Here is a 10,736-nt window from a genome sequence, read left to right on the forward strand (position 1 = left end):
CAAGAACATTCTCAAAATTTGAGCTTTCCAGTGGACTATCAAAAAATATATTGAGCTTCCCACTATTAGAAGGAGAAAGGCATAAACCTAAAGATTTGAAGGAACTCAGAGATTATTAATTCAATTATTTTATTTTACAGAACTGCAAACAAAGGCCAAAAAGGTGAAATGATTTAATCTAAATCAAACAGTGATCTCCATTGCTCTTAGTTCAGAGTTCTTTCCACTCAGTCACACAGAGTATAGGATAAATACAACAGATATAGAGAGAATTTGGGGGCATTCAGAGTGACTATGAGTTATATGTATTATGTGGTCCTTTCCTAGCCTAACAGTTTATGGTTTCTTTGAGGAAGATGTTCCATTTTAACAGATTCAAGATAAAATGTTAGCAAATGAGTTTGAAACATTAACTCCTCTCAAATTAAAGTTAATACATTTGAAATAACCACATTTTCCCATTACCTTATTCACATCACCTTTTTACATTCCACTGTTATTAGCTTATTGAAAGCTTAGAGTTCTGCTTAGTAAACACGAATTGAGGACCCACATTGATAAGACTGTTTCTGTATTCTAGAGAAGGGTACAGACTAGTAGCACAAACATATATCTTTAACATAAATTTCATTCCTTAGGAAATTGACTTTAGATCACTCTACTAGTCATTTACAGCAATGTTTTATAATAATTCAAGTAACAATGCAGGCAGCAATATTAACTTCAAACAGAAAGCCAGTCATTAAAGAAAAAAAACCATGACGGGTGAAAATATTTAAGTTTCTTGAAAACTAAAAAAATCTGGTAAAATGAAAACCAAACATTGTGAGTAGTTTAAAAAAGAGTCTTAAGAAGTTTTTCTGGCAAATGTTAGAATATTAAATGAAAAGGTAAAGCATTTGTCTTTCATCCGGAATAGTAATAACTATTATTCAATATTTCAAGTTACAAAATGTGTGAACATTTGTGTGTGTGTGGGTGCCATTCAGTTCAGTCTTGGGCAATTGAAGTGGCTAAATAACACCCATATGGTAAACAGCTTGGTACGCCCAGTATAAAGGAAAAGGTGTTGGCAAGGAATCAGTGAACGAGGCATTATTATTTTCCCTCTTAGAGGTGATGTAAACATCCAGCTTCTGAGGCTTTATTTCTTTTCTTTAGTTTTTTCTTCTCTTTTTTTCTTTAATTTTTGTTAATATGTTAGACATTGGCTGGGTTTTCCTATGCTAGAATATTTTTCAATACTAAATGCTCATGCCCCCCAAAAATTAGTTGCCTTGGAGAGTGATGGAAGGCAACCTATTTAGTTTTATACGTCAAGAATCAATTGCATTATAGAAGAGAAGAAAAACATAAAATATGATTTCTATCTGACAAAATTTTCTATTCTTTACAGGGCAACTTGACATATGTGAAGCAAAGATAACTTAATAATAGTAATTATCGTATTAACAGTTAACATATACAAATATTTATTTTCTGCCAGGGCCCTTTTTAGTCATTTCCATGTATTGTTGAATGGATTTTATTTCATTCTCATAATAAGTCTATGAAATCAGCATTGTGATGATGCTAATTTTGCAGATGTGGAAATTGAAGAACAGAGAGTTTAAGTAACTTCAAATCCAGGCAGTCTTGTTTCATAGCCCAACTTGTAACTACAATGGTTTGAGGACTTTAGGTTGTTATGTTTTGTGCAGCATTTCACAAGCTGTGGGACCAGGGCAGACAGGGAACACCATGATGTTTGCGATGGAATTAGAGGACGGCTGAGAAGTCGGAGTCAGGAGGGTGCAGCTTCAAATCATTCTGCCCGTGGTGTGAGCTACTGAGCTTCTGGAAGCCTCGCTTTCTTCATCTACAAAATGACAGCATCATTCCTCTCATAGTGTCATTTTGAGGATTAAAAGAGATTATACATGTATTGCATTTAGCTACTAGCAGGCATATAGTACCCTTTCAGTAAATACGAACTGTCATTTTTTTAAAGCAAAGATCTGGTGTCTAAAGAGAAAACATTGTGGGGCCGGCCCCCTGCTGTAGCGGTTAAGTGCGCGTGTTCTGCTGCTGGCCGCCCGGGGTTCAGATCCCCGGCGCGCACCAACGCACTGCTTGTCAGGCCATGCTGTGGCAGCGTCCCACCTACAGTGGAGGAAGATGGGCACAGATGTTAGCTCAGGGCCAGTCTTCTTCAGCAAAAAGAGGAGAACTGGCATGGATGTTAGCTCAGGGCTGATCTTCCTCACACACACACACACAAAATAATAAAGAAAATACATTGTGAAAGACCAATTATCTTCATTTAAGCAGAATGAAGTTTCAGGTCTCAAATAATTTTTGAAGTTTTTCTTTCTGAAGTAGAAGTTAAGCATTAAAAAAACTTTCATTTTTTGTTTCATTTTGAAATTCAGTAGTATATATATATACTTAATTCTGGTACAATGTAACAATTCCAATTCTAAACTCCTGACCTTAAGAGACTTCAAATTGATGTTTATCAAAAAGTAAAAATTGAGTTATTTGTGTATGTTACATGAAGCAATGTTTTGGAGCACACGACCTCAGACTACTAACATCAGGGTCTATAAATATCACATCTATGCCATATCGTATACTTTTTCAGTTTTTATGTGGACTTTTCAATAGAACTGATTTTTTTCAATTAACTGTCCATCCCTAGAAAAGTTTCTTAATAATTTCCATGTGGAAGACTATGTTTATGTTTTGTTTTTATGTGCCTGGAATCAAAATCTCACAGAAAGTTGAGCTAAACTGTCCATTTTTAACGTGTTTTGAAATATAACACCCCTAAAACAACATATCTTTCAAAATGAATAATAGTCATTATTATAAATTATTTAAACCACATGACACATAAGATCTTTAAAACATTTTCTTATTGTATTATATTTTTTATGAATTTTTAGACATTTTAAGAAAGCACGTTCAGGCTGGATCAGGTAATGATGTCTGCAGTACAGGAATACCTTCTAAAAAGGTAACAGAGATTAAGCATTATATTTAGTAAGAATAGTCTGTCATAGGCAACCTGAACATGAACCAACTTTAAAAAGATATTATACAAATATGTTAAGAAAATAAAAATCTGAGAGTAGGGCTGATGCATTACATAAACAGAAAAAATAAAATATTATTTCATTTTTGCTTTATTAGAGTACAGGCTTTCTATATATTTTACACTTACACAAAATAAACTGTTACTTAGATCTAAATATTTAAGGATTTTTACTTATAAAAAGGCAAAATAGTGGGGCTTTCAGAATCATCTGCCTTTTGACGTAGATTTGGAAACTTCAAACAATTTCTAGTTTCAAGTCTGTGGAAACAAGGGCATCATCACAGCATGCAGAAGTATCAATATTATTTGACTAATCTTTTGGACACATATAGGAGCAGTCTAAGATATGGTTTGAGACAGCCGGGTCCCATGTGCCTTGTTTTCAGTATTTATCACTGAGGTAGATGAGCCTCACCTTGAAACGCAGGCAGAATAGTCTCTTCACTCAGCGTGCAGAAGGGCTATGTGGCAGGGCTAAAATCAATAGTCACACGTGGCCTGTGAAATCGAATCGATTCGAAGTTTTCCCTTCATGATATTAGCAATGGTAAAGGATGATTTATCAAGCTCCATAACCATTTGGAATTCATGAATTTCAAATTAAAATTTGAGTTTTCAGTAGTAAATAAATACATCTTTGGATTACTACGGAGTTCTCTATCTGGGGTGCATGGAAGGACTTCAGGGGACCCAGGAGCACAGGGCCACGGAGAGATTGTGTTCTGTTTCATGTGTATGTGCCTTTTTCAACGAAGAGAGCCCTTAATTTTCATTACATTCTTAAAGGGATCCGTGAACTAAAAATGTAAGAATCAGTACATTGAGAGTAAAGGAACTCCAAATATCCATCATGCATTTTAAAGAGGCTTGGAAGAACTGGCCTAATTGTAAATTTTGTGTGTGAAAAATGAATAAATAAATAATTTGTAGAGGCTCTCTATATGTTATTTAGAAACGCGCTGATGAGGTGATCTGGGAGCTATTCTTATTATGATAGATGATCTAATACTGAGAGAGCTATGCCTGAGATTGTGAAATACATGTTCAGAGGGAGGGGCAAGAGTTAGAGAGTAAAAAAGTCAGTGACCTTTACTTAATAAAGATCATGCCCCAGGCACTGAACCAGGCTCTGCACACACAGACGTACAGGGGTCTGAAGTATCACTCGGCAGTGAGCACCATTAGTCTCCATTTACAGTTTAAAATGAAAAGCAGAAAGGCGATGAAGCTCGATCAAGTTAATACCAGCAGTAGAGGGAGATCTGGAGCTCCTACCTATGGCTGACCAGACTGGACTGTTTCTGACATATCATTCTTTTATTTTTGTGTGTTTAAAATAAATCTTAGCATTTTGTAGGTAGCAAGTGTCAGAGATTTTTGTTTTATTCACCAGTATTCAGAGGTAAGTTTGGTGTCTAGGACAAAACAGAAACTCAGTAAATATTTGTAAAATGAATACATCTAGCTCAAACTACAATTTAATTAGTGAAGGTATGAGACCAAGGAGGTGGAATATTTTATTAAGGGCCACTCATTAGTTAGTGCAAAAGTCGTGAGAGCCCAATGTCCTGCCTCCCAGATAAACGTTGTGTCTGCCACACATGAGTGTCAAGCTGGTTCCAGAATACTCTCTCCACCCCTCGATCAGGACTGGTTCTCCGAAGAAGACACATGATTTTTCTTTCCTTCTCCCAGTAGCTGGGGATGCAGAGATTGTTCTAAACAATCGCAGCTGAGGGTCGGTTAAAGTAACACTCTATCCTTAAGAAGCTTTCACTCCGGCCTTAAAAAGAATTTGCCCTTGAATATGATACAGATTCCTTCAGCTGATACATTTTGCTAATGTTCTTTTTCTCTCTTTCTGATCTATGAAGGACCATATAATTCTTCCTCCCTGTTTTGTAAGTTTCTCTTCACTGTGTCTCTAGCAGCAAAAATGGAACAAGCCCCAAACTGAGCTCTTTCAGGGCTGCCTGCCTTAGAAGAGAGATGATTGCTGGCCCTAGGTCCAGCGCCTGGTCAGGTTCTACTGTTGCTACCTTGAAATTCTTAATAAAATTTCATTTTGAACTGGGCCTCACAAATTGTGTTGCCAGTCCTCCTTCTTATTCTCCTCCTGCCAACCAATACAAATCTGTTCTTTCCGTGTTCCCCATTTTTGAAGGACACCGCCAATACCTGCCTCCTCCTGTGATGTTGGGAACACACTCTTCGCCAGCTCCAGCTCTCCTTGTCCCCGTCCACATCCGGTTGCTGGAAAGCCCTATCACTTCTAACCTCACAAGCTGTCTTACAGCGAATCCCTCTTTTCCGTTCCCGCCACATTTGACAGAAAAAACACTCCACTACTTGAGCAAGACTCAGGCTTGATTTGAAGTCAGGTGTCTGCCATTTATTGGTTTTAAGACTTTTAGCAAGTCAATTAACTTCTTGAATGTGTATTTTCTCACCTATAAACTAGTAAGACTAAAACTTATCTTGCAGATTTAAGAACTAGAAATATAATTTGACAAGCATGTAGTACAGTGCTTATTTTTAATTTAGAGAGGCTCTCATAAGACTCTTTAATTGTCTCCCAACTTCTAACAATCCTTTATTCTATCAGTTATCAGTGTATATTTCTGAGAAATATATTTTATCTACAAATTACTTATTCATTCAACACTTATTGAGTATTCATTCCCGTGAAGATTTTAAAACAGAGCTCTCCAAAAAAAACCCAGTTCCCCCAAATTTATTGGTAACCCTGCTATCAGGAGATGAGGTGTATGTCTCCTCCTTTTCACTCTGGGCCGATCTGGAACTGCTTCAACCAACAGTGTGAAAATGCCATCCTATGAGTTATGAGGCTGGATTATAAAAGGGCATGGAGCTTGCAGTGTGTTTGCTGGAACACTTACTTCTGGAGCCCTGAGGTGCCGCGTAAAAAGTCCAATGACCCACAGGCCACCATGCTGTGAGGAAGCCATCACAGCGCTCAGTCACAGCCCTATTCTTCAAGCTGTCCCAGTCCAGGCACCAGACATACAAAGGAACAAGCCTTCAGACGAGCCCAGTCCCCAGCTATGAAGTCATCCCAGCCTTCAAGTCCTCTCACAGGAGACTCCAGATATCACAGAGCAGGGACAAGCCTCTCCCTCTGCGCTCTGTCTGAATTTCTGAGCTACAAAATCCATAAGCATAATGAAATGGTTCTTTTAAGCCATAACTGAACTTTGGATTCATCATTTGTACAGCATTTGTAAGTGGAACAGCTCCACACGGAAAAGAAGGACAGCAATCCCACGTGTTATATACGTCCTGGCTCCTGCTCTGCTCTCCAGCCTTCGGTCCGCCAGCTCCTCTCTGTGCAGTAGCCGCGTCCCTCAGCAACCCCTTTGCTTTCCAACCTCCCCTCCCTTATTCACACTGCTGTCGCTTGTTGGAAAGCTCTTCCCTACTTTCTTCTCTCTCTTAAGACTCAGTTCATGTACTGTTCACATGCTACTTTCTCGTGTGATTCTTCAGTCTCTCCAGCTATGTCTATGGTTTATTCTTCTGAATCCTGATAGAACTTTTTACTTCACTTGGATACTTTAAACATTCACCAAGCATTATACATCTTCTTGGTTGTTAGCACATTTAATCTTTCCCAAGACAGAACTTCTATGTGATTTTACTCCTTATCTACAGTAAGTAACTCCTTGCAGGTGGTCAATGCTTTGCTAACAACCAGAGTTGTTAGCACCTCTGAATTAGAGTTGTGCCATTGAGGTGCTTCTTGCCTTGAAAAGTTATTCAGTACCTACAATATTTATGGACGCCGACCCTCCTTCCCTCAACTGTTACCATGCTCCTAACTTTGTTCTTTTACATTTTCCTGTATATCCTTGATGGCTCTCTGCACAAATATCTATTTTACAATTATCTATTAATTCGCTCTTTAGCCATCATTGATTTCAATTCCCTGTTTTGTCTTATAATTAACATTCTCCCAAAGATTCTCTAGATCTAGAACAATCATTGACTTTTCTCCCTACCCCACCTGACATCAATGTGGTACAGTTATCATCACCCTTCACACAATGGAAACGCTGTAAAACAAGACCAAGTAGGCCCCAAAGAACTCTATCCTCTGAGGTACATTTTATGATTACACTCTGAATTTTACTTTATTTTAGATACCATTAGGGGCCAGCCCTAATGGTAGCTGTTAAGTGCTCGCAGTTCGCTACTGGCGGCCCGGGTTCAGATCCCGGGCGCGCACCAACGCACCGCTTATCTGGCCATGCAGAGGCGGCGTCCCACATACAGCAACTAGAAGGGTGTGCAACTATGACATACAATTATCTACTGGGGCCTTGGGGAGTAAAAGGGAAAAAAAGGAGGAAGATGGGCAATAGATGTTAACTCAGGGCCGGTCCTCCTCAGCAAAAAGAGGAGGATTGGCACGGATGTTAGCTCAGGGCTGATCTGCCTCACGAAAAAAAAAGACTGTAGATACCATTATTGCCTACCTTACAAAAATATTGAAAGCAACAGAGATTAGTTTAATTTAATTTATTTTTTTTTCCCCCAAAGCCCCAGTAGATAGTTGTGTGTCATAGTTGCACATCCTTCTAGTTGCTGTATGTCGGACGTGGCCTCAGCATGGCCGGAGAAGCGGTGTGTCGGTGCAAGCCCGGGATCCCAACCCGGGCCGCCAGCAGTGGAGCATGCACACTTAACTGCTAAGCCACGGGGCTGGCCCAGAGACTAGTTTAATTTAAAAAATATTACTTATATTGTAGTTGCCACAGGTTTTTCTCCCCTCCGTAAGTGACATTCATTTGGCTTTAGGAATAAAGAATGGAAGAGAAGGAAATTTGCATTTACTATGTATGCCAGACATTGCTGAGCAAAATCATATTACTCACTTCATTTGTTTACTATATTCTTTTAAATTTCCTTCAGTGGAAGGGAGATTGTTAGAGAACGTCAGATGTTTCTGTGTCTAACCAAGATATATCAAATACTGTTCAAAGAGCTGAATCAGACTGTAGCAGTGTGCTACACAAAGGGCTGGCTACATATATGGATTTGTAACCCAGTAACTACTGAGAGATAGACAACCCTAAGAAAGAAGTCATATAGTGTGTGGGATTAGGCGCTTACCAAGAGGCCTTGATATCTGCAGACATCCTGCAGCTCTCTGAATTCCCATCATGTTTTTAACCATAATTGTTTCCCTAGCATCCATCTGGGCTGCTATCAACAGAGGCTTATGACTTCCAGCGAAGAATAAATAGGGAAACAAGTGAATTCTTTGGAATCTCCAGTTCTGCCTTGGTGCAGATTTCTCCGTAATAAAATAACGGAGTGAAGCATTTAAAAAAAAGATTCAACTGAAGCAAGTATCCTTAAATAGATTATTTTCCGCAAGGAGTCAGTGGGTGCTAATGTTCGCTTGTTGGCTATAAAGTCACTGGGGGAGAAATAACAATTATGGCAATCACAGCATAGTCTAACCCGATGAACTTAGGTACAAAGAAAAAATGAAAAGACTTTTAAGAGATCATCTTTAAGAAGGCAACATGATTAAGATGGCCATTCACAAGGGATTCCTGCTACTTCGCTGTCTCTCCAGAAGTGGTTCCGTAGTGTCAATGGATACCCTTCAAGGCATAACAATATGCGTTTCTGTTCAGGGATTTTAAGGATTGAAAATGTTATTAATCAGAAGAGTCGCTGTAGTTTCTCTGCTTCTGGAATCTCCTGGGGCATTGTATACAGCTGCATTTAAAGAAAATGAACTGTTATAAACTTGTTCATATTCATCCCTTGGGCTCATCTGATTACAAAATTGCCCAATGAGCTGTTACAGTATTTTCAACTAATTAGTTAACCCGTACATTAGGATTTCTTTCCTTTCTTATGCTCTTTTCTTGCCTTTATGGTACATGTTTCCCCTTTCTCTAACAGTGTGAATATCTCAGTGCTTGTTGTGCTGCCAAAGCACTCACGTTACCTCTAAAATATACCCTTCCTCACACTACAACTCGTGTGAGGAAAGTAAACAGTGCACATTTCTTTTGGCGTTTTATTGATTTTAAATCAGAGACATTAAAGAGCAACACAATTCAATTCAGGAACTCAGAGAACTACATTTGACTCCCAGATGGTGCAATTTCCTAAATCAGTGGGTGAAGATTCAAGGGTTCTTCAGGACATAGTTATCTTAAGAAAAGAAACAGAGACACATTTTCAGTAAAAGAGATTGTTATATAGAGGAACAAAAGAATTCTTCAGAAGATGTATTTCTGCCTTGGTGCCAATTTCTCCATAAAATCATGGCGTGAAGCGTTAAGAAAAAAGGAGCCTTTCAATGCTGTTCAGAGAGGGGTCCATACAGAGCTGTTCTGGGTTCCCATTGTAACTTAAAGGGAAATTTTCACAATGTCCAGAGCCCTTGATGTTCTACAAATGAAGGAGGAGGATATCCTCAAATTCCTTGCAGCAAGAACCCCCTTAGCTGGCACCAACTTTGACTTCCAAATGGAGCAGTACATCTACAAAAGGAAAAGTGACAGCATCTACATGATAAATCTGAAGAGAACCTGGGAGAACTCTGCTGGGTGCTCGTGCCATTGTTGCCACTGAAAACCTGGCTGATGTCAGCGTCATATCCTCCAGGAATACTGGCCAACAGCTGTGTTGAAGTTTGTTGCTGCTACCAGAGCCGCTCTTATTGCTGGCCACTTCATTCCTGGAACCTTCTCTAACCAGATCCATGCAGCCTTCCGGGAACTGTGACTTCTGGCGGTTACTGATCCCAGGGCTGACCACCAGCCTCTCACAGAAGTGTCTTATATTAACCCACCCACCATTGCTGTGTGTGACACAGACTCTCCTCTGCACCCTGCGGACCTTGCTATCCCATGCAACAACAAGGGAGCTTGCTCAGCACGTCTGATGTGCTGGATGTCAGTGCGGGAAGTTCTGCGCATACGTGGCACCACCTCCCGTGAACACCCATGGGAAGTCATGCTCGATCTCTACTTCTAGAGATCTCCTGAAGAGACGGAAAAGGAAGAGCAAGCCTCTGCTGAAAAGGCTGTGACCACAGAGGAATTTCAGTGTGGATGCGTTGCTAAAGCTCCTGACTTGACCACTACTCAACCCGAGGTCGCAGGCTGGTCTGAAGCTGTGCAGCTCCTCTGTGCCTATTCAGCCATTCCCTACTGAAGACTGGGGTGCTCAGCCCGCCACTGAAGATGGTCCACAGCTCCCACTGCTCAGGCCACTGAATGGGGAGGAACAACCGCTGAGTGGTCTTAAGCTGTTCTTCCACAGACTTTTAAACAGAAAGTGGAAATAAGGTTGATGGAAAACCAACAGTTTCCAAAAAAAAAAAAAAGGATTCAACAAAAGCAACTGTTATGGACAGAATGTGTCCCCCTAAAATTCATATGTTGAAGCCCTATCCCCTCTATGTGACTGTATTTGGAGACACGGCCTTTGGGAGTTAATTAAGGTTAAATGAGTTCATAAAGGTGGAGTCCTTTATCCCACAGGACTGTTCTCCTTATAAGAAAAGGAAGAGACGCCAGAGCTCATGCTGTCCTCCTACAAGAACAAAGAGAAGAAGCCACGTGAGGACACAGAGAGAAGTGGCCATCTACAGGCCAAGCTCTCACAA

At 39.9% G+C, this 10,736-nt stretch overlaps 1 pseudogene; it reads left to right on the forward strand.

Moving 5' to 3' along the window:
- The first annotated feature begins 9,493 nt into the window (after window positions 1-9,493).
- LOC131392997 (small ribosomal subunit protein uS2-like) lies at window positions 9,494-10,382 on the forward strand (annotated as a pseudogene).
- Window positions 10,383-10,736: the final 354 nt, after the last annotated feature.

Source organism: Diceros bicornis, chromosome 27, assembly GCF_020826845.1.
Source record: "Diceros bicornis minor isolate mBicDic1 chromosome 27, mDicBic1.mat.cur, whole genome shotgun sequence".
Taxonomy (NCBI): Eukaryota; Metazoa; Chordata; class Mammalia; order Perissodactyla; family Rhinocerotidae; genus Diceros; species Diceros bicornis.